This window comes from Rhodnius prolixus, unplaced genomic scaffold (genome assembly GCF_049639745.1).
Source record: "Rhodnius prolixus isolate KJV_2025 unplaced genomic scaffold, Rpr scaffold_13, whole genome shotgun sequence".
NCBI lineage: Eukaryota > Metazoa > Arthropoda > Insecta > Hemiptera > Reduviidae > Rhodnius > Rhodnius prolixus.
Genome location: NW_027411583.1, coordinates 5,885,097 through 5,909,662, shown reverse-complemented (window position 1 = coordinate 5,909,662; position 24,566 = coordinate 5,885,097). Strand labels below are relative to the sequence as shown.

General features: G+C 32.8%; 1 protein-coding gene and 1 non-coding gene across 2 annotated transcripts in view; one reads left to right on the top strand and one right to left on the bottom strand.

Annotated features, from left to right (window-relative positions):
- Positions 1-24,566, bottom strand: part of mAChR-B (muscarinic acetylcholine receptor) — a 307,231-nt gene that overhangs the window by 88,863 nt on the left and 193,802 nt on the right. The gene's annotated exons all lie outside the window — the stretch shown is intronic.
- On the top strand, positions 9,658-9,729 carry TRNAM-CAU (transfer RNA methionine (anticodon CAU)). The gene has a single exon. It is a non-coding gene; the product is annotated as a tRNA-Met (tRNA).

Sequence of the window (24,566 nt, the reverse complement as noted above, 5' to 3'; positions counted from 1 at the left end):
ATGGACAGACAAATTTTATTTATGAAGCGGATCTTGAAAATGAAAACTTCCAGAAGAAAATCTGCACGATTGACATACTTCCTTTTACGTCAGCAAAGAGAAATAAAGACGAACAATACTGGAAAACTGAACCATAAACTTTTCTTTTCCATTGTGGCAATAATAGACTACATCTTATCTATGACTCAACTCATAATTATTATAACAAATCAATATCTGTCTCGTAAGGTAACATTTATAAATCTGAAATGGACATATCACGTCATCTTATCTTGTCTACTTCCGTACAATTCATGGTACTCCATGTCGGCTATATACGACGACTGGGGAAATTCTTTCACGCTATCTTGGTAGGCCAAGGTCGGTAAGAAAGAAAATGTATTACTAAATTCGTTTGTAAAAGTAGGTAAAGGTTAATTACGTTCTCGTTTTTAAGGGCAAATAACAGGGATCGTGTCTATTCCCCTGGAATTGAGTTTCAACTTGAAAAAATTGTTTGTTAGCGCATAGTTTTTGGGACATTCCTTCAAATTGTGGCAATAAATTTGAAATTATATTTTCATCTCCACCTATTTTTACAGGTGTTTCCGAAGAAAATGCAAAATAAAACGAGGCAAAAAATAATAATAATTTAAAAGAAAAGCTCTGGTCAAATCTTTTTAAAAGCTTGAACCTGAGAGGGTTTTCTTTTCGTTATCTTTCTCTTTTAATAATGTTATTGTATTCAAGTTAATTTAAAATAATAATGTTTTTATTCACAACAATGACTTGAACTGTAAAGTGCTGAATAATTCATCCTGATAATGGACCGCTACCGAAAAAATAAGGGTGTGAGAGAAAATAAGAAAAGCCTAGAAGAAAAGGGAGGGGGAAAAGGAGAAAATTCACTAGATTTCCCTAAATTAAATGCATTTTCTATAACAAGGGAAATCCTTTTTCTGATTTTTTTTCTCTTTAATGGACTGAATTTTCACTATTAATTTTGATAATCTATTAAAAGGTTACTAAGCGACAAGAACAGCTTATTAATGAGATACTTTTTAAAAAAAATTCAAATGGCGAAAAATAGGAGGTGGCCACAAAAAAAGAAAAAAAAAGTTTTAACTTTTTCATTTTAAATATAATTTCAATGATTTTAAGTTTGCCGGAAAATCGATTACCCCATTATACAGGGTGTACACGAAGGAGAGGTCGAAACTTCTGGAGGTGATTCAGCAGCTCAAATGCAACAAAAAATATTCTCTTCACTTTGGCCCAATTCGCTATGGTGTCCAAGATATTTTGCATTTTTATCTTTTACGTCGATATTCGCGTTTTCCACCATAAAAACTGTCGTAACTTTTCTATCCTTTATCCTACAACAAATCTGCTTATTCCAATCGAAAGAGCACTAAATTTCCTATAAATCTGTTTAACCCAGAGCTTCAAAATGTTTGTTATATACAATGAAATTTTTACTTTAATGTTTACAAAATTCGTTCTCGATGGTTTTTTGTTAAAATTTTCAACTGCATTTTTTCAATGATTAGAGAAATCAAGGAATCACATAATTTCAGAAAAAGTTGCCCATTTATTGAGCTTCAAGATCATATGGATTTTTTTGGTTTTTAATAAAACCCTACCCCGAATAGAGGGGTGTAAATGCAGAAAACTGGGATTTGCGTAACCGACTTTTCACTACTAATTTACTCCAGAAAGTTGTACTGATACAAAGACTGGCTTGATATGTCTGAGAAATTTAGGTAAATTGGTTGAAGATTTCGGTAGATTAAAAGAAATTCTCAACTCGCTGGACTGTAACAATGGTTTTTGCGCCTGGTCACTTGATCGCAGCATCACTCTTTATTGAGTAAATTGTTGTTAGGAAAGTGACGTTGCACTAACTTAAACGGCCAAAATAAATTGCATCATATTGGTGGAGATGCCAAGAGCAGTCTTATCATTACCACGTTTAATGGTCATGGAAAAGAGGACAGATGTAACATTTTAGCGGCAGGTGGTTAGGGAAAGCTCTATTACACAAGAGAGGAAATTATTTACCATCTTAAAATGGTAAAAATTGGTACCATCTATTTCAGTTCTTGGACCAGGTGTACAAAAAAATTTGTAAGCCTCCATTATACAGGGTGTTCAGCATAAGACTTCGGGAGGCGATTCTGGGCATCATTTGCAGCAAAAAATTCCATATAAACTATGGCTCGATTCGGCTCCGTTTTGTAGATATTTTTAATTTTATGTTTTTTCAAGGTGTTACTACTTTTTAGCAAAAAGTTGTCTATATTTCTCAAACTATTAAAGCTACAGCTATTTTAATAAGCTTATTAGAAAGAAGGTTAAATTTCCTTTTGAATAAGCTAATTTGTATTCCAAAATAATAATATTAAGTATTTTACTTTGTGGCCCAAACATAAGAAATAGCAAGTTTCTAATTTTTTCCAAAAACTTTGACTTCATTTTTCTCAAAAACATTTTATATGAAAAAACCGTGCACTATTCAGGAAAAACATCTACATACGATCACCTTTCGAACGGTATACAATAATTGGGGTTATGTTAAAAATTGATGCAGAAATCTGTGATTAATTGCAAAAAAAATGGCCTCAAAATAGTGTCGGCATTAGGAAAGGAACTTATTATCGCTCTAATCTCCAAGTTAAAAACTGATATGTTTTATCCTAATACGGTTTATAAAAACAAATAAATTCACAAGAAGAAAAGATAGTTTAAAGTCAACATTTTCATTAGAGATTTAGTTGTCATTTTGCTATCATTATGCCAGCGTATTCGAATATTGAATATCGCGATATGTTATACATCTACGGTTTCGTACATGGGAATAGTGGAGAAGCTAGGCGGGAGTATTCTAGATGTTTTCCAGATAGGCGTGTTCCGAACGCTAAGACGATCATGGAGGTGTACTGGCGGAAGTATTCCATCCACTATTATTTAATTTGGGGATCAGAGCGAGTAATAAGTTCTTGACTTATTCATTAGCTCTCCACAATCTCCTGTGTTCGGCTTATTCATTAGCTCTTCACTACCTGTTAATTCCAAAAGTTTATTGAGTAGTTGAAAATGATGATTTATTCACATTATTTGGCATATTTCTTGAATTAACTAAAGAATAACACACAGATCTAAACTCGTTAAACGAAAATCCATTCTTTTGAAATTGGTACCTAACACTCATTTAACATCATATTCATTTTTCTTCTCTTTATTTTATTTTATTATTTATGATGTAAATTTTATATTTTTGAATATAGTTCTTAAATTAATTAATTATTAAATTACACGTTTGCAAAAAATCGTACTGGATTTGATGATTCTGATCAGTTATATTGTTATGGTAGGTGAATTCCTTTCATAATGCCGTCGTTGTTTTGAGGCTTACTTTTTTGCAATTAATCACAGATTTCTGCATCAATTTTTAACATAACCCCAATTATTGTATACCGTTCGAAAGGTGATCGTATGTAGGTGTTTTTCCTGAATAGTGCACGGTTTTTTCATATAAAATGTTTTTGAGAAAAATGAAGTCAAAGTTTTTGGAAAAAATTAGAAACTTGCTATTTCCTATGTTTGGGCCACAAAGTAAAATACTTAATATTATTTTTTTGGAATACAAATTAGCTTATTTAAAAGGAAATTTAACCTTCTTTCTAATGAGCTTATTTAAATAGCTGTAGCTTTAATAGTTTGAGAAATATAGACAACGTTTTGCTAAAAAGTAGAAGTACCTTGAAAAAACATAAAATTAAAAATATCTATAAAACGGAGCCGAATCGAGCCATAGTTTATATGGAATTTTTTGTTGCAAATGATGCCCAGAATCGCCTCCAGAAGTTACCGTAGTCTTATGCTGAACACCCTGTATAATCCAATAGATTTTTTTAAATTTAAAATTTCAAAATTATGAATTTAAATTAAAATACAGGAAGTTCAAGGTAACCATGTTAGAAATACAAATTTTCCGTTGCCCTAAGAGTGTTTCAGTTCAGAATTTTTTTTGTAAATTTTCTTTTTGTTTTGTTTTATTTTTTAAAAAAAAACGCTTTTCTATTTTATTCTTATTTCCGGGAAAGAAAAAGTCGTGTTAATGTTTATCCCAGATTTGTATTTTCACGAGATAAAAAAAACGTTTAACAATAATCACGTCACCAATTTCTCTCTCACCTTGCTCACAAAATTTCCATAGAGGACATCTATAAGAAAAAAATTTTTACGTTTAACACCGTCAATTTTGAATTTAATAATAAGCGGCAGTTTTCATCCTTTTCTATCAAAAGTGGTGGGTGGGGGAGGAAGGTTCATCCGGTTTTTAGTATAATTTCCGGTTGAGTTATGTAACTCGGTGGAATTTTTTCATTATTTCAGCTATTCTTTATTATATACGTCACCTGTCTTATTATTTTTTCTTTATTTCATTAAATATTTAATAAGAAAAATCTATACAATTGCATTTTATTTTATTAAATATTTAATATTCTTGAAATATAGAATATTTACTACAAAAAAAAATAAAAAAAAAAAAAAAAAATAGCCCCAGTATTATTACACGCTAATAATAAAAAACAGTAACAAACGTAATGTGACGTCAAAGTTTATCCGGAACCAAAATGAATTTTTTTTTTTTTTTATAAAAAAATAAAAAAAATGCGTTTCACATCCTTTGGTTTGGAAAAATCGGTTTAATTTAGTGTTACTTCCGGTAAAGTGAATTTTTATCGATGAGTTCATACAAAAATTAATTGATTAACGAATATAACGATTTTCGATAAACTTTCTTTGAATATCCGGTGATTTTTCGCTTCTTTTTCTTTTTTTTTTTTTAACGAGAATTTTCATGATTCAAACAGGAAAATATAAAATTTAGCAACGCTGCACTCCACAGAACAAGTGTTCAGGGTAAACTGCATTTTCTTTCCCCCGTCATGTCGAACTTTTCTTTTTGTTATCCTAAAGACGCTTCAAGACAGTAAGGAAAACTTGTTCAAATATTTTCTTTTAATTTACTGCAATTTACTATAATAAAAATGATCTTTTATTTTTAATGGGTAACCTGCAATGTGGAGGGGGAAAAATGTAATATATGAATTGAATACACGGAGGAGAGGTCGAAACTTCGGCAGATGATTCAGCAGCTCAAATGCAACAAAAAATATTCTCTTCACTTTGGCCCGATTCTCAATAGTGTCCAAGATATTTTGCATTTTTAACTTTTCCGTCGATATTCGCGTTTTTCCACCATAAAAACGGCCGTAACATTTCTATCCTTTATCCTACAACAAATCTGCTTATTCTAAACGAAAGAGCATTAAATTTCCTATAAATTTGCTCAATACAGAACCTCAAAACGTTTGTTACAACAATGCAATTTTTACTTTAATGTTTAAAAAATTCGTTCTCGGTGGATTTTTGTTAAAATTTTCAACTGTGTTTTTACAATGATTAAAGAATCAAGGAGTCACATAATTTCAGAAAAAGTTGTGCATTTTTTGAGCTTCAAAACAATATGGATTTTTTACTTCCGTTTTATTAAATAATAATTGTTAAAAACTAAAATGGTTACTTTCCTTTTTGTTCCTTCTCCAAAAATTGACATTTGAGTTAATTAGTAGTGAAAAGTCGGTTACGCAACATCCCAGTTTTCTGCATTTACCCCCCTCTGTTCGGGATAGGGTTTTATTAAAAACCAAAAACATCCATATGATCTTGAAGCTCAATAAATGCACAACGTTTTCTGAAATTATGTGATTCCTTGATTCATTAACTAATGAAAAAATGCAGTTGAAAATTTTAACAAAAAAACCATCGAAAACGAATTTTTTAAACATTAAAGTAAAAATTTCATTGTTATAAGAATCGTTTTAAGGCTCTGGATTAAGTAGATTTATAGGAAATTTAATGCTCTTTCGTTTGGAATAAGCAGATTTGTTGTAGGATAAAGGATAGAAATGTTACGGCCGTTTTTATGGGTGGAAAAACGCGAATATCGATGGAAAAGTTAAAAATGCAAAATATCTTGGGACACTATTGAGAATCGGGCCAAAGTGAATAGAATATTTTTTGTTGCATTTGAGCTGCTGAATCACCTCCAGAAGTTTCGACCACTCCTTAGTGTATACCCTGTATATCGTTGCAGAATTGCAGGAAAAAAAGATGTGAACCACTCTCATGACTTCCTCTTATTGCTGATTAAATTGTCTTAATATTTAAAATTTATGTTAAGCTCTAGTTAATTTAAAATTATACATGTTCTTTTAAAGGTGCTTAAAACAAAGAAACAAACCAAAAAAATCAAATAGTAAAACAAAATATTCAATAAAGGGACACACTTCCGCTCAGACAAACGTAGAAAATTTTAGAAATTGTGTTTTCACTATTAATATCCGTTTTGAAGTTTTTGTGGAAATAAAAATCATTCCTTTTTGGTGACTTCCTGTTCAGGGACTTAGCTCAGGAGTTACAAGGATTATCACGCGAAGATTTCCGATTGGTTCCTTTTGCTTTCTCTTCCCCTAAGAGCTTCTTCCCCCCCCAATTTCCGGTGTTTCTAGGGAACACAGTTTGGTGGCACTCAAGAAACTCTAATGACCTCAGTTGTTGATGCGCTTTAAATTAAAAATAAATAAATAAAATAAAATGAGTTTACTTTCTGCCCAATCATCCTTAATTGATCCAGCAATTAACTCTCAACAATATTCCGCTAAAATAATGAAGATTTACAGACGAAAATCGTGATAAAGAAAATAAAATTCTAAAAGTAAATTAGAATTCTCAGACTCCCCCCCAAAAAAATAACATAAACACAATTTATTTGTGCCTAAGTTTTATTTAAACAATGAACTTTTAGTGAAAATAAAGCCAAATTTAATAATTACACTATAAAGCCTTCAACCACTTCCGTGTTTAATGTTTAACTTAACTAAATTAATTTTGTTAATTAACTAAGTTGGTGGGCTTTGCTTCCGGCATATTGAAACTAGAATTCTCAACTTCCACGTAAATTCACGTTATTTTCTAAAATATGTTTGAATAGTTTAAAACTAAGTGAAACATAAGAATACTTTAAAGTGAGGTAATCAAAAAATAGGATAATCAAAATTTAAAAGCTCAACTTTCTCAGACTTATCTCAGAGATATTATATTACGCATTTTTTTTTCAAAGTGCGACTTTTAAAAACTATTGAATTTCCTGCCCACCTCCCTCAGAATGGCCATAAACGAATTTATGGAGTTGGAAAAAAAAAAAAAAAAAAATTAGAGAAAACTAGGCTTAAATATTTTCTGAGTTCTCTGACTCAGAGAGTTAGTTTGAGTCCGAAATTTGAGTTAGTAGAGGGAATCGTAAATATAAGTGTGTCGAAATCTCTACATCAAACTAATCAATGTACTTTAGATGAAGTACGAAAGTCCAAAACCGGAAATGGATACAATAAGTACGCGTTCTATGATGGATAAAAATGTATGAGCTTCTTCCAACGGCCATGATACCTAATTTATGATTGGACAATTAAGAGTTAGATGTTTAAAATCACAGTCGTGTCCCATAGTTGTGTCTAAATGTAATATAGTTTGTGGGCTTCCTGCAAACATCAGTTTTTCAGCCAGCTGTTCACATCTACACGTACATACAGTATTCTAAATACAACTTTTTTGGGGGGGGGCTTAGGGACTAATAAAAACGTATATTTCCGGTAAAAATCTATTTTGAAAATTTAACACGAACCCAAAGAAAAAAAGAACTTAAAGTGTATAAAATATAATTTATTTAAAAAGATCTTAACTATAAACGATAAAAACGGAAGTTAGCAATTATATTTACAGCATTTCATGAAACAATAGAATAAAACATTTTATATTGTACAATAATTATTTACAGGTCATTCTAGCGGCTACTGGTCACGGGAATTGATCATTATGAAATATTAATTCAGGTCATGCGTGATTGGTTGTTAAAATATCAAAATTCAAAACTATATATATATATATATACTATATATAGTAATAATATCGTGTACTTTCATTTCTTTCTTTATGGCAAGACATGGAGAATGTCAAGGCTGACACACCCTTCCAGACTCAAGAATGTCCTACTAAGATTAATAGGCCAGGTGAGAAGGGTGGGAGAGAATGATGGTGACAATGATGAAGGTATTAAGACTGTTACAAAATAAGGTTCAATTTTTTTTTTACCTGTATAGCTTTCTTTGGTACAATTTTAAACAGGATATAAACCTTTCATTTTCTGCACAATGGATCAATTATTGTAAAAAAAAAAAAAAAAAAATACAGTTATAAACGAAGGTTTTTCCTACATTATAAAGAAAATTTAGGAATTTTATCTTTTATAGAAAAAGAGGAAAAAAAATTGTCAAAGTTGAGTGTTTTTCAACGTTACATTTTTCGTGCACTTCTTGACGATCAACCCCTTATACAACTATCCTACCGGAAACAGTTTTAATTTCTGTTTGAGCAACAATTTAAGAAAAAGATAAGATTTTTTTGAAGGACTCTCTAAATGTGTACCATTTTCTCCATTTGCAACTATTTGACATTATAGATGAGACATTTCTTTTACAAAGTTTAATTTCTTACAAATAAAAAAAAAGATCGCATGGGGATTTAGATGAAAGCCGCGGAACTAGTGCAGAAGTAGAATGTGATAATTTAATGAAGATTACTCATAAATATATACATTTTCTTTTAAAAAAAAACATCGTTATTTCGATTTCCCCGGTCTATGCCTTGGACTTTATTTACTAGTTAGTTAATATGCGAAAGTTATATATAGTAAAGTATGTTTGCTAGTCGATTATAGGCTAGACCCGCAAAGCAAAGATGTATTGCGGTACTAGTCTAGCCCTTGGATTTTATTTAATGGTTAATATGAGAAATTTATAGTAAAGTATGTTAGGCGGTTATAGGCTAGACCCGCAAAGCTAAGATGTATTGCGGTACTAGTCTAGGCCTTGGATTTTATTTAATGGTTAATATGAGAAATTTATAGTAAAGTATGTTAGGTGGTTATAGGCTAGACCCGCAAGGCTAAGATGTATTGCGGTACTAGTCTAACCCCTTGGATTTTATTTAATAGTTAATATAAGAAATTTATAGTAAAGTATGTTAGGCGGTTATAGGCTAGACCCGCAAAGCTAAGATGTATTGCGGTACTAGTCCAGCTCTTGGATTTTATTTAATAGTTAATATGAGAAATTTACAGTAAAGTATGTTTGCTAGGCGCCTCCGTCCACGACACCTAATTTGGAGGTAAAGACTGCCTGAAAAAGCGGGTATTACTTTACTCTATTAATAAATTTGTATCTTATCAATATCTTTAAATGAAATCACGCTAATAATTTGTTAGAATTCTGTTTCAAATTCTTCACTACTGGAAATGAATTCTCCATATATCATGTCAAATTTCTACAACTTGTTAATATTATTTTAAATTATCAAAATTTATAAAAATTTAATTGATAAATAATAATTTTAATATACCGATAAAAATAAGCGTTCTTATTAGAGAATCTTACAGAACATTTGTTTAGCACCTTAACAAGAGGGGGCTTGTTTAGAGCATTTTGGGAGTGGGGTGTTGATCGTTCCGCACCTGTTATTTTAGGGTAGAAAGTTGATCAGGTGGTTAACCGTAGCAGAGTGGCGCAGTGGAAGCGTGCTGGGCCCATAACCCAGAGGTCCGTGGATCGAAACCACGCTCTGCTAGCTTATTTTTTTTGTAGAAGAAGTACTATTTACACCTTTTTTTTAAAAAAAAATTTTTTCTGCAACCATGTAGGGAAGTTCTCATTACTCAATTAAAATCTGATGTGTAATGCCCAACTTCCCACACTAGTGGGGAAAAATTCCCATTAGTGTCACTTTCCTCACTAGTGAGTGGAAAAACTTTATTGTGCTTCCTTGATATAAGAAGTTTTGTTATTAACATAAATATTTTCTGTAAAACTTTAATAAGCATATTTAACGTAACTAAGTAATTAAAAAACGAATATTAAAAAATAAAATAAAAATTGAAAGGAATATAGAAATAAAAATAATACTTTAATAAATAATTAGATATTTTTAATTATAACAGTTAAAAAGGTTATAGTGTTACCTTATAGAAATTTAAAATGGATTCTAGTGATGCCTATTTAGAAAACACTCCTCCATCAATAAAAGAAACAGCAGAAAATGTAATAAGTAATGTGAATACGTAAGTAATGTAAATAATTGTAATATAACAATAAATGTTTGTAATAAATAAATTACTTTTTGTAGACTGTAAAAATGAAATTTTTAATTTTTTTAGTTAATAAATGGTTGCAGAAAAAATATAATATTTAACTCGAGTGTAAAGTATTTTCCTCACACTCAGCAATTTGCACTTGCACTCGCCTCGCTTCGCTCGCTCGTGCGTGCAAACCCTGCCTCGCGTGAGGAAAAGTACTACTTTCCACACTTGTTAAATAAATAACTATTGAACTCTAAAAATTTATTTAAATTATTATTATTTTATTTTTTAAATGCCGCTCATTTTTTTCGCAAAATACTAAGGAACTTTCATTTGTTTGCCGAAAACTACGAAAAAGCATAGTTTCTTTTGTTTAAAAATAAATCTCGTAGATTTTACTCTTTACTGCATCATTTTTTATAATTATAGGCTTCTCAATTGCAAATTTCTCGCATACGTATCTCTTACATTTTAGACAGCATTTTTTAGTCTTATTGCCTTTGCAGTATCTTATTTGGCTAATTTCCGACCATTTGTTCGTGTACTAATATTTGTCATGCTTTTGCAATGGTAACACAAATTTTGCCTTGAAATTTCACTTCCGGTAATTTTTGATACAAAATCCAAGCATTTATCCCAGCTAGGTCTAGGATATTGAACACTATTTGTTGAGGCCATCTCCGAGATTTTCCACGGTTATATTTCTTCCACGAGCTGTATACATTTCTGCTAATTTCAGAGCGACAAACTCCCCAAGCGGAACTGAAGGTTCTCTGCTTTCACGTTTTCCCAAAAATGGAAAGCCTTTTATTACATCGAACGCTAGCCAAGATTTGATACCAAATTTGTCCGGTTTATTTGGCATGTACCGAGTAAATCTGCATCTTGACTTTGTTGGGAACAAACGTCCTTGGAAGAGATATATGCTCTTGGTTAGAACAGTTTTGACTGTTCTCTACGAATTAGTTCCAAAATTTAGAAAACAAAGCAAATTTATCGGTTTGTAAACGATTATTTCTTTGATCCACTCGAATAATCCTCAAAATTTCCATCTATACATTTCTGCTCACAGTGAAGAATGCTCGTCCCTATTTTTGTTCCAGTGAAAGGGGCAATATCGTACATTTTTCGCCTCATATGCACCAAATGCAAGCAATAATCCGATAACTGCATTATCAAATTGAGTTTTCGAGAGAATTCTGTTACAAAAACAAATAATAATTATAAAATAAATAAAATAAAATATTAAAATAAGTAAATAAAATGAAAATATTCAGCCGGTCAAATGACCGGTCGCGGTAGTTAAGAGGGACTACAAAGTTTTCTCAAAAATCAAATATTAGGAAAAGAAGTGAATATTAAAAAAACAATTGTATACATATTTTAGGAAAAGTCGTGAAGTTTAATGGCGGTATGATGACGCTGTAATTAGAAAATTTAAATCAAATTTAAAAAACAGTCAATTGACCGGTCGTGGTAGGTTTAGTGTTAATAGATGCTATTCATGTCTGTTAAGAAATTTTTAAAAAAGGAACTTTCACCCTAAAGGACAGAAAGGGACTCTACTCAGCCCTATTAACCCCAATCTGGACATATGGAATGGAACTGTAACGTACGCGCTCCAATCTTAACCGCATCCATAGCATCCAATCCAAAGCACTACAACGCATCTTTCTACGTTAGCAATTATACTGTTCGCACTAAAAAGAATCCCTTTTGTTCTTGACCTAGCCAAATCCCGTTACTAAAATCCCAAATTTCATGCCAAACTTTCCCCCAAAACTCGTTCTGAAACTTCTCTTTCCACGAATCCTTCCCGAAGGTACTGAAGCGTCTTTGTCCTCGTGATCGCATGATAGAAAACGGGCATCCTTCGAAGACATTTGATCGGTATCCCCTGTGTGTTAGCCCATGATGGGCTATCTTTGGATAGCCTTCAATTCAATTATTTCAATTTATTTAGTTGTAAATTGGAGTTTAAAAAATAAAAAATAAATAAATCAAACGACTAGCAGTTCAAGCTTGCTAGTCGTTTGATTTATTTTCTAAATTGAGTCATTGAACCTGCTCATACTTCTGCGATCGTGCAGATTTCGGAGATCGATCTGGATTTATGGATTTCAATTACTTTTTAACGTTTTTTTTTTTTTAAAATAAGTTTTTTGCTAAGAAGAAAAATGTATACATATAAAATATATGTATGTATGCTATATAAATTCTATGTTAATGTCAGATATTAATTGGCTATATGGCAAAAGTCTAGGCAAACAAAACTTTGCATATTTCATGTAGTTTTATAAAACATAATTTAGCTTTTAATTAATTGTGATGACCTTTCACTGATGTAAAAAAAAGAAAAAAAAAGAAATGTAATTGGACTTGGAAGTCCGTAAGTATAAATAGGTTACCCTTGTTAATTTTATAAAATTTTATAAAACTTATTTCGCTGAAATGATACTTTAGAAGCTTAAAGCTCTACTCCCCCCCCTGCCAAGTGCTGCTTTAAAATACATTTTGTTGGATAAAATAAATATTTTCCACTTCAAATGTTAGAGCTACGAATGAGTATACGAAGCTTAAGTTGAAAGAATAACAAACAAAAAACTTTCATTAAATAAGTTTTAAAAAGTAAAAGTGGTTAAAACCAATGATACCTTTATTAAACGCAACTTAAAATAGAGAGTGAAAACTGATGACATTCATATTCGGCGAACCGAGCCCTGGCTTCCATCAAGAACTTTCTCCAGCCTTCCTTGTCCTACGTCAAGCTTTTCAAATAAACTGATTTTGATCGAGATCTTATTTCCACTAAATCTGGTGGCACCAGAAGTAACCCAAAGATTCATCGAGGTAAACTTTCCTCACATAATGATAAGCCAATCATACTCTCTGTGTCTAAATTCAAATTCTTTTCCAAGTTACTTCCGTTTACATAAGATTAAATTGCATTATAAAAGTATAGAGTTACAAATTTAAAATTTGTACGTGCTTACAGTTTTTTTCAAGCTTAAAATGATTAATACTTTTTAAAAATTTTCCGTTATTTTATTAATTTGATTAATCCATCTCTGTTGAGGAAAGGTTAGACTGTAATGGTGGACAGAACTTCAAGTAATTAAGTATAGTAATGCCAATTTTTTCTGGCGAGGCTTTACATCCAACTACCGAATTAGGTGTCACGGACGGAGGCGACTAGCAAACATACTTTACTCTAAATTTCTCATATTAACTATTAATTAAAATCCAAGACCTAGGCAAAGGGAATCGAACCCACTAAACCAAGGGTCGGCAACCCGCAGCTTGTGAGTCGCATGCGGCTTTTTTTATCTAAATTGTGTGGCTCTTCAGCCTGCCCAAAATATATTTATTTTTATTTATTAATGTTTATTAACAGGAATATTTTTACATAGGTGTAATATACAATAATTTAACATTATTATTGCTTTGGATATTATCCGTCAGCAGAGTAGCAAATGCGAAGTTACATTTTAAGAATCAATATAAATATAATAATTAAAAATAATAATAAAAAACAAGAAAAAACACTTATTAAAGGAAAAAAAACTCTGTTTTTTGATGAATATTAATTATAATTAAATTCTCTAACTAATAGAGATCTATAATATAATGCCTCTTTCAAAAATCCGACTAAGGCAGTCCAGTTTTGGCCGTTCAGAAGGTTTAGCAGCTCATTTTCTGATAAGGAATATTTATTAAAATATCTATATCTATATGGCTTCAATATGGGACAAATAGCGATCAAGTGCTTTACATTTTCTATTTCCCTGCAGTTACAGAAAGAACAAAGCTGACATTCTTCAGGCCTAAATGGTCTATAATTTAAATTTAACAGCTCACACCGAGCCTTCAATATTAGCTTAACCTCATTTAATGGCCAACAATCTATTTAACTAGAACGATTATAATCTAACAAGGGGTATAATCCATGCGAAACACCTTGCCTTGCATTTACCTCCGCATTAGCTCTTTCTTCCCGGTTTATGTTACCAATTAGTTCACCTATACTGGATTCCCAAACTGTCACTATAGTGTCACCATCTGCCTCTGTATTAATATTATATTGATTACACAAATTTTTCCAAATTTGACACCAGTATAAATTTCTTTTAATTACTTCTATCGCAACAATTCGTGGCAGTCTGCAATTAGGCAATTTTAAGACCTTTGCTACATAATTTAAATGAAGTTTCAAAGTATACAAAGTACATACTGGAAATCTTCAATTCCAAATTTAAAATGTAATTTGGCGCATTGCTTGGAAGCGCAAATAATTTTTTAAAAAAGAATCTTTGTAGTTTTTCCACTTGTTCGCACTTATTATACCCCCAAACTTGAGCAGCATAACACATGACAGTCCTCGATACTGCATTGAATACCTTCACCTTGGAGGAAAGAGGTACCTTACTGTTACAAAACACATTCTGCCAAGTACAGTTAATCCCGAGTTAACGCCGAAGAGAGCTTTTCTTTCAAGTGATAGTTAAGGGATAAAGTAGGAGTAAGATGAACCCCCAAGTACTTGTAATTGTTTACAATTTCTATCTTTTTACCATCAAAGTCCCAGCTTCCCCCACACCTTCCACCTTTTTTCTTACAAATCATTATTTTCGACTTATCGAGATTAACCTCGAGTCCCCAAGTTTTACAGTATGTACACAAATTATTTATCATGTGTTGCAGTTTATCCGACCGGTTACTAATCAAAACTATATCCTCTGCGTACATTAGCAGATTCACTTTTATGCCGCCTATATTTATACCACCTTCTATTTCTTCAACTAAATCATTAATATAAATGGAAAATAATATTGGTGATAAAAGACACCCTTGCCTAAGACCAATGGATGTATCGAAAAAATCCGACATGCCGTTATTACCCCAGACAGCCGCTCGCGTATTTTCGTATAAGCTTTTTACTATATTTATGAATTTATTAGAAATACCGTACTTAGACAACTTATAGAACAACAGATCTCTCGGAATAGTGTCAAATGCAGCTCTGAAATCAACAAAAAACAAATATATCCGGTTCGCAGATCGTTCTACCAATTTTAATTTTATTAAATTGATTAAGCAGAAGATATTATCGATAGTGGAATACCGCTTACGGAAACCTGCTTGAAATTCGGAGACCACGTTACGCTCCTCAATCCAAATTTGAAGTCTGTTTAACAATAATCCTGTAAATAATTTTGTGTCTGTATTTATAAAGGATATACCCCTATAATTAGAGACCCCCAAAATATACTGTATAGTTTAATTTTATTGAAACGAATGAAAATTCCATTTATTAAAGGTACTTTTTCAAAAATAATTTTAAATGTGATAGGTTCGAAATTGAATAGAATTATACAATATCAAAATAAAGTACCTGATTTATATGGTAAGACTGCCGCCTTTTCATTCGTTATTATTGATTTGTTTATTTTCTTTGCAATATGTGAAAATAAATATATAAAACGTTTAAATGTTATTGAATATCATAAAATAATAATTTGTGAATACAAATGATCTACAGAGTTTTTTACACTACCATCTTTGCGGCTCTTGGTAAAAATTATTAAAATTATTTAAGGTAAAATGGCTCTCTACTTGAAATAGGTTGCCGAACCCTGCATTAAACCAACAATACATCTTAGCATTGCGGGTCTAGTCTCTAAGCGCCTAACATACTTTACTATAAAATTCTCATATTAACCATTAAATAAAATCCAAGAGCTAGACTAGTACCGCAATACATCTTAGCTTTGCGGGTCTAGCCTATAACCTCCTAGCAAACATACTTTACTATAAAATTCTCATATTAACGATTAAATAAAATCCAAGAGCTAGACTAGTACCGCAATACATCTTAGCTTTGCGGGTGTACGAGAAAACATCGGAGTACGAGAAAATTACACTCTAGTTTGATAATACGATTTTTCTTTTTTTGAACATTATTAAATTATTTAACTAAATCATATTTTCCGGATTTAATAAATTACATTAACATTAGTTACTTTAAAAATAACAACTACAGCATTCTAATTAGCTTGTGTAAAGTCAAATAAAATAACATTATTACCTTTCTTTTTAGAAGTAACGAACCAAAAACGTAATTTCTTTATTACGGAAGTTGTAATTAGAGTTAGCCTAAAAAGGGTATCGTCTGTTTTATTTAAATTTTAAATAATCCAAGGGGACATTTCCTTAGCTCGCAATCAACGCCTTGTTCTGGGGGTAGGAGACTTTGAAAGTATGCTTATATATATATTTAATTTCCTCTTGTTCTACTATAGTTAGAGGAGGAATTACTATTGTGCAAATATTTAATTTTGGAGTGTTTGCCGGAAGAATCAATTTTGAGGTCCCCTGAATTCGAAAATGTTTTTTGTTTACAAATTGGTCATACAACTGGATGACGACTTTACATTCTGATTACGTCAGACAAATTCTACATTTCAAAAAATTTAAATTAATTTTATCAAAAAATAAAAAAGAAGGCAAAAATTGTTGAATGAGGAAGTAATCTTCTTGCTGGTGATCAATCATGTCCGTTTGTCACTGTATGCTTCATCAAGGTTCCACTGTATTACGTCAATGGTCAATTAAATGTGGTCCCCCAAGTTGTGGGGGATTGCCGATTATGTGGAGTCTATTTAACCAGTTAAGCGTGGAATTTATTTTTTTAAAAACCCCCCCCACAGTATGCGGAATTAAAATCAGACAATGGACGTGTATTCACGACGAAAGCAGGGCACAACAACCAAAAATTTACAACGTCATAATAGTCACTGCAAGCGACTTTTTCTGCAATCTCTCTGGGGGCTTGAGATTACCAGAGCATTCTGTGCTCATTCAAAAATCTTGCACCGCTTTACGTACGCATTGCACTAGTTTTAACTAGGGACGCAAGAGAAAATCATGCTCGAACGGAGGTCTGAACCTCTATCTAAGAGTTAAAAACGGGCATTGCACAAGGGTTGAGAGCTTCTATTTGTGTGCGTAATTCCCCAATCTCTAATGCGGAGACCAAACATGTACCAACCAGCTATCATTTGGCTGGCTCCCTCCACCTCCCTCCGTATAAAATACTTGGCAGTTCTATTGGTAAGATAAAGGAAACATCCCACCAAATAATATACTTATTGTATTTTATTAAAATTTCGAGTTATTATAGTTAATGGCAATTTTATATTTTTCAAAACGAGTATACACGTCGAACGTACCGTAACAGAGATTTAACTGGTTAAGTAAATGTCACGTTCTTCCTTGTCCTGTCCACCACCTGTCTGTCAGTCAGTAGTCCTATCTGTTGTTTCCGGTATTTTACAGGAAGTTATGTATCGTCGAGTTTCTGTTCCTCTTTTAGCCCGTTCTCCATTCTTTATCCCAACACATTTTTTCAAATTTCCCTTCGGTACTTATTTTTCCAATATGTTCCTGGAAGCATGTAGTGTGCCTTCAAAGGTGCCTTCTCTGGCTCACAAGCCAGGTTAGCCAGGAGGTTATCAACTGCTCTCTGTATCTGAGGAGGCACCTTTGAAGGCACAGTACATGCTTCACAAGCTGATTTGATATTTGATTTGATACTGAATTATTTGATAAATTAAGGAATAAGTTTGATCCTTTACATGAAAGATATTGATCACTTAAATATGTGGCAGGAGGTTTCCATTTTTTTTTTTTTTGGTAATTAAACGCAACTCTCCCAAAATTACCAAATAATTATTAAACCTTCTTGTTTGTAACAGATGTAAAACTAATTTTTAGCCATTTTGTGTATGCTTGAGAACATCTAAAGCTCTTAACATTTGATTTTTCTTAGAAAAATCACTCGGAAAACGACTTATTTCCCGATATTAAGAAAAATACTAGCTTTACTGCCTTGGCAATATTTTTAGTAGAAAGGGGATGAAAAAAATACATAAAAATGACCTATCGCGTGCTCTTCTTTCTCTTTGATAACAAGTTCAATAATTGAAATATGATTAATAAATGCCAGATTTTGAATGGTCTAGCACCTTTAATTTTGAAGATATCGAATTACGGTTTCCGGTTTCTTCCATAACTTTTTATATTCTTTAAAACTGTGTATATGAAAATGGGGTCAACTGCGAACCCTCACTTTTAGTCGCGCGTCAGCCGCGTATGTGGGCAGGAATCTAAAATCAAGTCACATATTCTGAAACTAAAGGTGACGGGCAACAAATTTTACCTCTACCATTTTTTGCTCAGATTAACCGTTTAAGCATGAAATGCATTTAAGCCGTCTTAAAATGAACAGCCCGTATATATTTTTGTTCTTGTAAGTACATCAATACGACTGAACTAATCAAGTTACATTGTTAAAGCGAATAATACACTATTTACAGAGAACTGAACTAAACAATTGGCTTTAGACTGCTGACATGACAGCGAGCGTACGTGCGCGTCCGTGAGAGAAAATAGAACTAGAGCTCCAATATACATGTCCATTAGCGTATACATTAGACTAGTCTGCAACAGGGAGAAAGGCTCCCTGTAGCTTACAGCAGCTCCGTCTAATGTAGATTCCAACAGCCATATAAGGTCTATTATACTCCCAAGTTTACTATTTATTAACAACCAATATCAAAGTGAAAGCAGTGAAGCTGGTCATCAAAATAGCGAACTGCATTTCAATTATTATTATAACTTCCGTTCAGCTATTTCACGAACAATCGGATATAATTAGCAGCTATATTGATTTTTTTTTTTTGCTTTATTTTATTGTTTGTTAGTGGAAATTGTTATTTCATTCATAGAGTAGTGGAGAGGGGCCACATTTGAACAGGGGGCCCCTTTGAACAGTTTTAATTTCTTGCCAAATATTTAAAACATTTATTATTGGTAATTTTCTCCATATTTTGTGCTAGACCTGTTGTATAATTGACAGAGTTTCCCTTCGTTTTCATTGTTTCTAAAGACAGCATTGAAGAATGTTTTATTTTGTAAAGGTGTAAGTAAAATTTTTGTTACAACTTTGTAAGTGTATGGTGAATATTGTAGTGGACAAGGTGTAAGTATTGTTAGTCCTTATTAACATTTGAAATTCGTATTTTTTAAAACTAGTATTTACAAAAGTCTATTTGCTTGCAAAAAAGTGTTGGATATTATATTTTCTTTTATGGAAGGAGAGGGGGCACACATTTCAACATCACAGTGACTTTTTTTTTGTTTAATCGCAGAGAAGGGGAAAGTGGTCCGAACCTACTACATTAAGAAGCGCAACAAACCGAATATTTTGTTCAAACTTCCTAAACCCATTACACTTCGGGTACAACATCCCGGAACTGAGTCATTCTTGATTTTTTGAACTAGATTTCAGTGGTTTAAAAGAGAAAGTAATGTAGTAGTAGTGAGAGAGAAATAACTGATAGAACAGGGATGGCGAACCTTTTTTGAGACGTAGGTCAAATTTTGTTCAATTTTTTGTTAGTACTAGCTCTTGGGACACCAATGCCCATTTGCACAAGAGTTAAGTTTAAAACTTTTAAACTGAATAATTTCTAAACTAAACATCTTTAAAATTCAGTTGGCTTAACTGGGTAAAACGGGACGAAACAAGTGCTATGGAAGTCTCTTTTCTACAAACATAACTGAACAAAACCTGAACAAAAGTGTGTTTTATCTGAAGAAAAATCTAAATATGGTTATTTGCTTTATGTGGTCGATTTTTTTAAAAACAAAATATGAATAAAATTATACATTTTATTTGATATTTTGTAAACACTTTTTACTTTATTTCAAATACTACAAAAGCATTTGTCGTCATTTGCGTTTTAGAACTGTAATGATCAAACTAAAGGTTATACGAGTAGATAGCATTTAAATTGCTTTTGTGTCAGTGTGTGATTGAAAAAATACAGATAGAATATAAATTATCCACCACAATTAGAAAATCTAAATCAACCCGCGTAAACAAACAAATGGTTGCCTAGTAATTGTGGGTCAATGAAAAAACTCGTGCTGGTCAGTGTCTGACCCGCGGGTCATAGGTTCGCCATTACTGTGATAGAAGGTAGATTCAGAGTAAAGTAATCTCATTTCTTTCCATTTTAAAATTGTGTTCAAAGCTATCCCAACCAGTGGGGCAGATATTAACATTTGACACAAAATTTTTAAATTAAAAAAATATAGATATGTAAAGTACCAACTTGTTTATTGGATATAGATCTGTTCAGAAGACTTGAAAGTTGTAGAAAACAAAATAAAAAGGTTCAATAATTCAGATTCTGTGCGCACTCTGTAACAGAAAATGTAAATTCTGTTCAAATGTGCCCCCCTCTCCACTATGTATTTTGCATTATTAAGAAAAAAATTAAGTACAGTCGACTCTCGATAAATCGAAATCCAAGGGGCTACAAGAAAAATTCGAATTATCGAGAGTTCGAATTATCAAGAAGTTTGAATTATCAAGAAGGGGGAAAAAAATTCGAATTATTAAGAGTTTTTATTATGTATATATGTATGTACATACGTATATTGAAAATACGTATGAGCTTACCTAAGTTTTAGACATATATAGCCTCAAGTAAAAAAGTAAAAATAATGAAAACGACAAAAAAATTACATATGTATTAACATTTCAATAAATAATAATATACATATGTACCTAATTAAAAAAATGAAGAACAGTTTTTTGTTACAATGTGGCTTGACTTAGTCAAGTGACTTAGAATTGTAGAAAGCGCTGATGGTGGAATATTGAAAGTTTTGGCGATATCTTCTTTTTTTCGAACCACTTTTCACGGCTACGATACTGTTTTCTTTGTGGGACACAGTAAGGGAGACGTACTTCCCCATCGTGACAAACTAAGAAAGAGAACTGGAAAGTTAAACCGGGCTGAAAGGAGGGAAACATTACGCAGGAAATGAACAATAAGCGGAAAATGAGAAGTAAACATTACTAGGGAAAATTCGAATTATAAAGAGGGGCATGTGGCCTCGTTCGAATTATAGAGCCTTCTCTCTCCCTGTTGTTAAGAAAAGGATTTCGAATTATCGAGCGTATCTAAATACACTGAATTTTTTCGATTTACCGAAGTTAACAGCTGTAGAGTTCGAATTATCGAGAGTCGACGTATTTGTATTAGTACAGATTTTTTGAGTTTACACACAGGAGGTACTGAGTTGTTGAATTGTAGCTTTACTGGACAAATTTTACCACTTTTCCGTTCTCATAGTTGAGGAATTAACTAATTTCTTTATTTTTGGCGCGAATAATGACAGGAAGTCAACTTAATCTCCTCAATGAATCCCCACCCAGACCCACAAACTCATTTACAGTAATTTTTAACTTTTAACACACCTCACTGGGGGGGGAAAACGAAGCTGTTTTTTTTGCAGTTCAAACTTTTCAAATTACAAGTTCAAAAAAAAAGTTAAAAATTAAGTTTGGAAAAGAAGTTTGGAGAACTTTTAACAAGCGGGGATAGTTTTTCCAAATTATTATGCTCGTGCAGCTATATCAGAATGTTTAATTTTTATGTTACCACTTGGTAATTGTTACAACTGTATTTATTGCAACAGTTATGATGATTTATAGTTCAACATTAAACTACACAAACTTTTTTACAACACCCTGAAGAAGGTAATAAATTTACCGAAACGTTGGTATGAAGTAACAAAATTTGTTTTTGAATTTATGACGCACCTCGATATTCCCCAAAAAATCATCAATCAACAACGGTCGAAAAAAAATCAAAACCATCATTTGTAGATTGTAGATTGTATTGAAAGGGCGGTTCCACCAAAAAGGGGAAGGAGCGCAGGCAATCCAAAATGGTTCCCATTGTTCCCCGTCCACCCCTCAACTCATCACAGATACCGGGGCTTTAAAACAACAAATCCGGCTAAAAGTTGCTAGATGCTAAAACAATAAACTAATAAAGTAGCAACAGGTCACTAGGGAGCATGGCGACTCAATCGCTACAGTGCACTGAGTATACCTAGAGAGTTCTGGTAAAGTTTACCAGATGCTACAATCTCCGGTAGGGAAACATTAAACCTTCCGAAGACGAGAAATCTAGTTTTAGAATAAACGGGGCACATCTCTACAAAGTGCCGCACAGTCTCATTGGAGACTCAGCACAGCCAGCGCAAATTGGCGAGACTGGGTAAGGCCGCATTTGAAAAGATTGTACGCTAAATTCGCATGTCCACTCAACACCTGAACCAACTGGCCGGATCCGTTATAGAACAGAGGTGGAGCAGTGGATTTTGAAGGAACATCGGAAATGGTGGAGATCCTGAGCTGACTGCCGTCAGGCTAAAGAATTTCTTGGCCTGTCAAAAATGGCTATAGTTGGTTTTTGCAGGTCCCGGATCCGCCAAAACCATCATTTATTACAACTTTAATATTTATTTTTATTTATTTATTTCATATTATTTTCCCCCAGAATTTAGTTAATATCAATGAATGGTAAAATTAACGCCCTTAAACCGTAATTTATGGGCCCAAAAACGGAAATAAAAAAAACTCTGAAAACTAATCCGATTTTCTCTCTTTTTTAAAAAAAAAACAAATGAACACTTCCTGTAGTACGCACATTCACACGTATCATATAATCCCATCTAACTCCCCCCCCTCAATGAATATCTAATCCCCTGAGGGTACGTCATTGTGATGACATCACATTCCGAGCTGTTATTCTTTCAAATTAAAAAAGGAAAAAAGGAGAAGAAGTGGGGGGGGGGGGGGGTTAGGGGGTGTGAGAAATCATCTTCGTCTGAATAATGAATGCTGTGATATTTCCGCATCCGTTATAAAAGTGTCACCTTCATTTTTAGAAGTTATTCATTAAAAAGTAGGGATGTAGCAAAATTTCATCTAGCTAGATTTGCTGACAAGTAATCGCCTAATTTTTTTTTTTTTCCAGGCCTTTCAGACCAACTGCCAAATTAGGTATTGTGATCGGAAGCGGAAGCACATACTTTACAATAAATAATTTTTGTCTGACGAATAAAAAAGTAGCCACACGTGGGATTAGAACTGAGGATCTCCCGCTTGCAAAGCCATGCTCATAACTGCCTAGACCAATACTCGCCACACATCTAGCTAACATTAAACATTTGACGATCTACCGTTCAGAATTTTGTACTACTGCAGCAAATCAATAAATTTTCTTTATCCTTAAAAAAAATTGATGAAAAATCGTGAGGTATCTCAAAAGGAAATTAAAACACTAAAAACTGCCAGGAAATTCAATGCCAAGTTTTCCTACAATAATATTCTCAAGGTCTTAACTGAAAAATCACCTTCAAGGCATTTTTCTTACATATCTACAATTTATCACCAAATTCCCCCCCCCCCATCCCCCAAAACTGCCTAAAGAAGCATTTTCCAGGGAAACTTTCAAATATAATCGTTAAATCGGTCACCTCGGTAGCCGAGCGGTTAGAGGCGAGTCCTACGAAGCTAATTTGTATTGTGGTACTGGGTTGGATTCCCTCGGTCTTAGGCCTTGGATTTTATTTAAAGGGTTTATAAAAGAAATTCACAGTAAAGTATGTTTGGTAGTCGCCTCCGTCTACGACACCTAATTGGTAGTTGGACGTTAAGCCCCGCCTGTAAAAAAAAAAAAAAAAGCGATTACTTTACATTATTTTTTAGGCCTATTAACTGGGCCACTGCAGGCTCAAAAAACACATACATCGCATGGGCCTGGCAGATGGATAACCTTTGTAGGTTCTGTCAGGAAGAAGAGGAAACGGCACTGCACGTGTTGTGGTCAGTGTGAGGGGCTTGTCCTGGCTAAAGGATGTTACTTCTCGGGGGGAGGAAAAACCAAGGCCTAAGAGCATTACCCAGGAGCCGCTCTCCAGAATTAAGAGTCTGATTAAGCGGATGGGGTCTGGAGGGTGAGCTCTAAAGTGAGGGAAACCACAATAGATCCAAAGGGGTCGCAGTGGCGTAGGCCTTGAGGCCTCCCTAATTTAATCTAATCTACATTATTTTACTTTTAATCGATAAATCTATACGTGAGTAGTTGAGAAAATGAAATTTAAAGAAAATTCTATCCACAGGCTAATCTAATCTAATTTGTCGGTTAGATGAGTTCCAGAAACAAGCGGGAAGGATGCGATATCATAACTTCTATAACAGTCCAGAAGGTTATAAAGAAGATGATAAATTACAAAAAAAAAATTGAAAGTAAAATCGTGAAGTGACGTGTTTAAAGTAACACTGGCAGCCTTAAACAAAAATTAATTGCCGTTAAAACGTATATCGTGAAAATGGACTGAAAACTGGGTGTGTTTTTTAATTAGTTAAAGAACTACGAAGGCTTTTTTTAAATGAAATTGA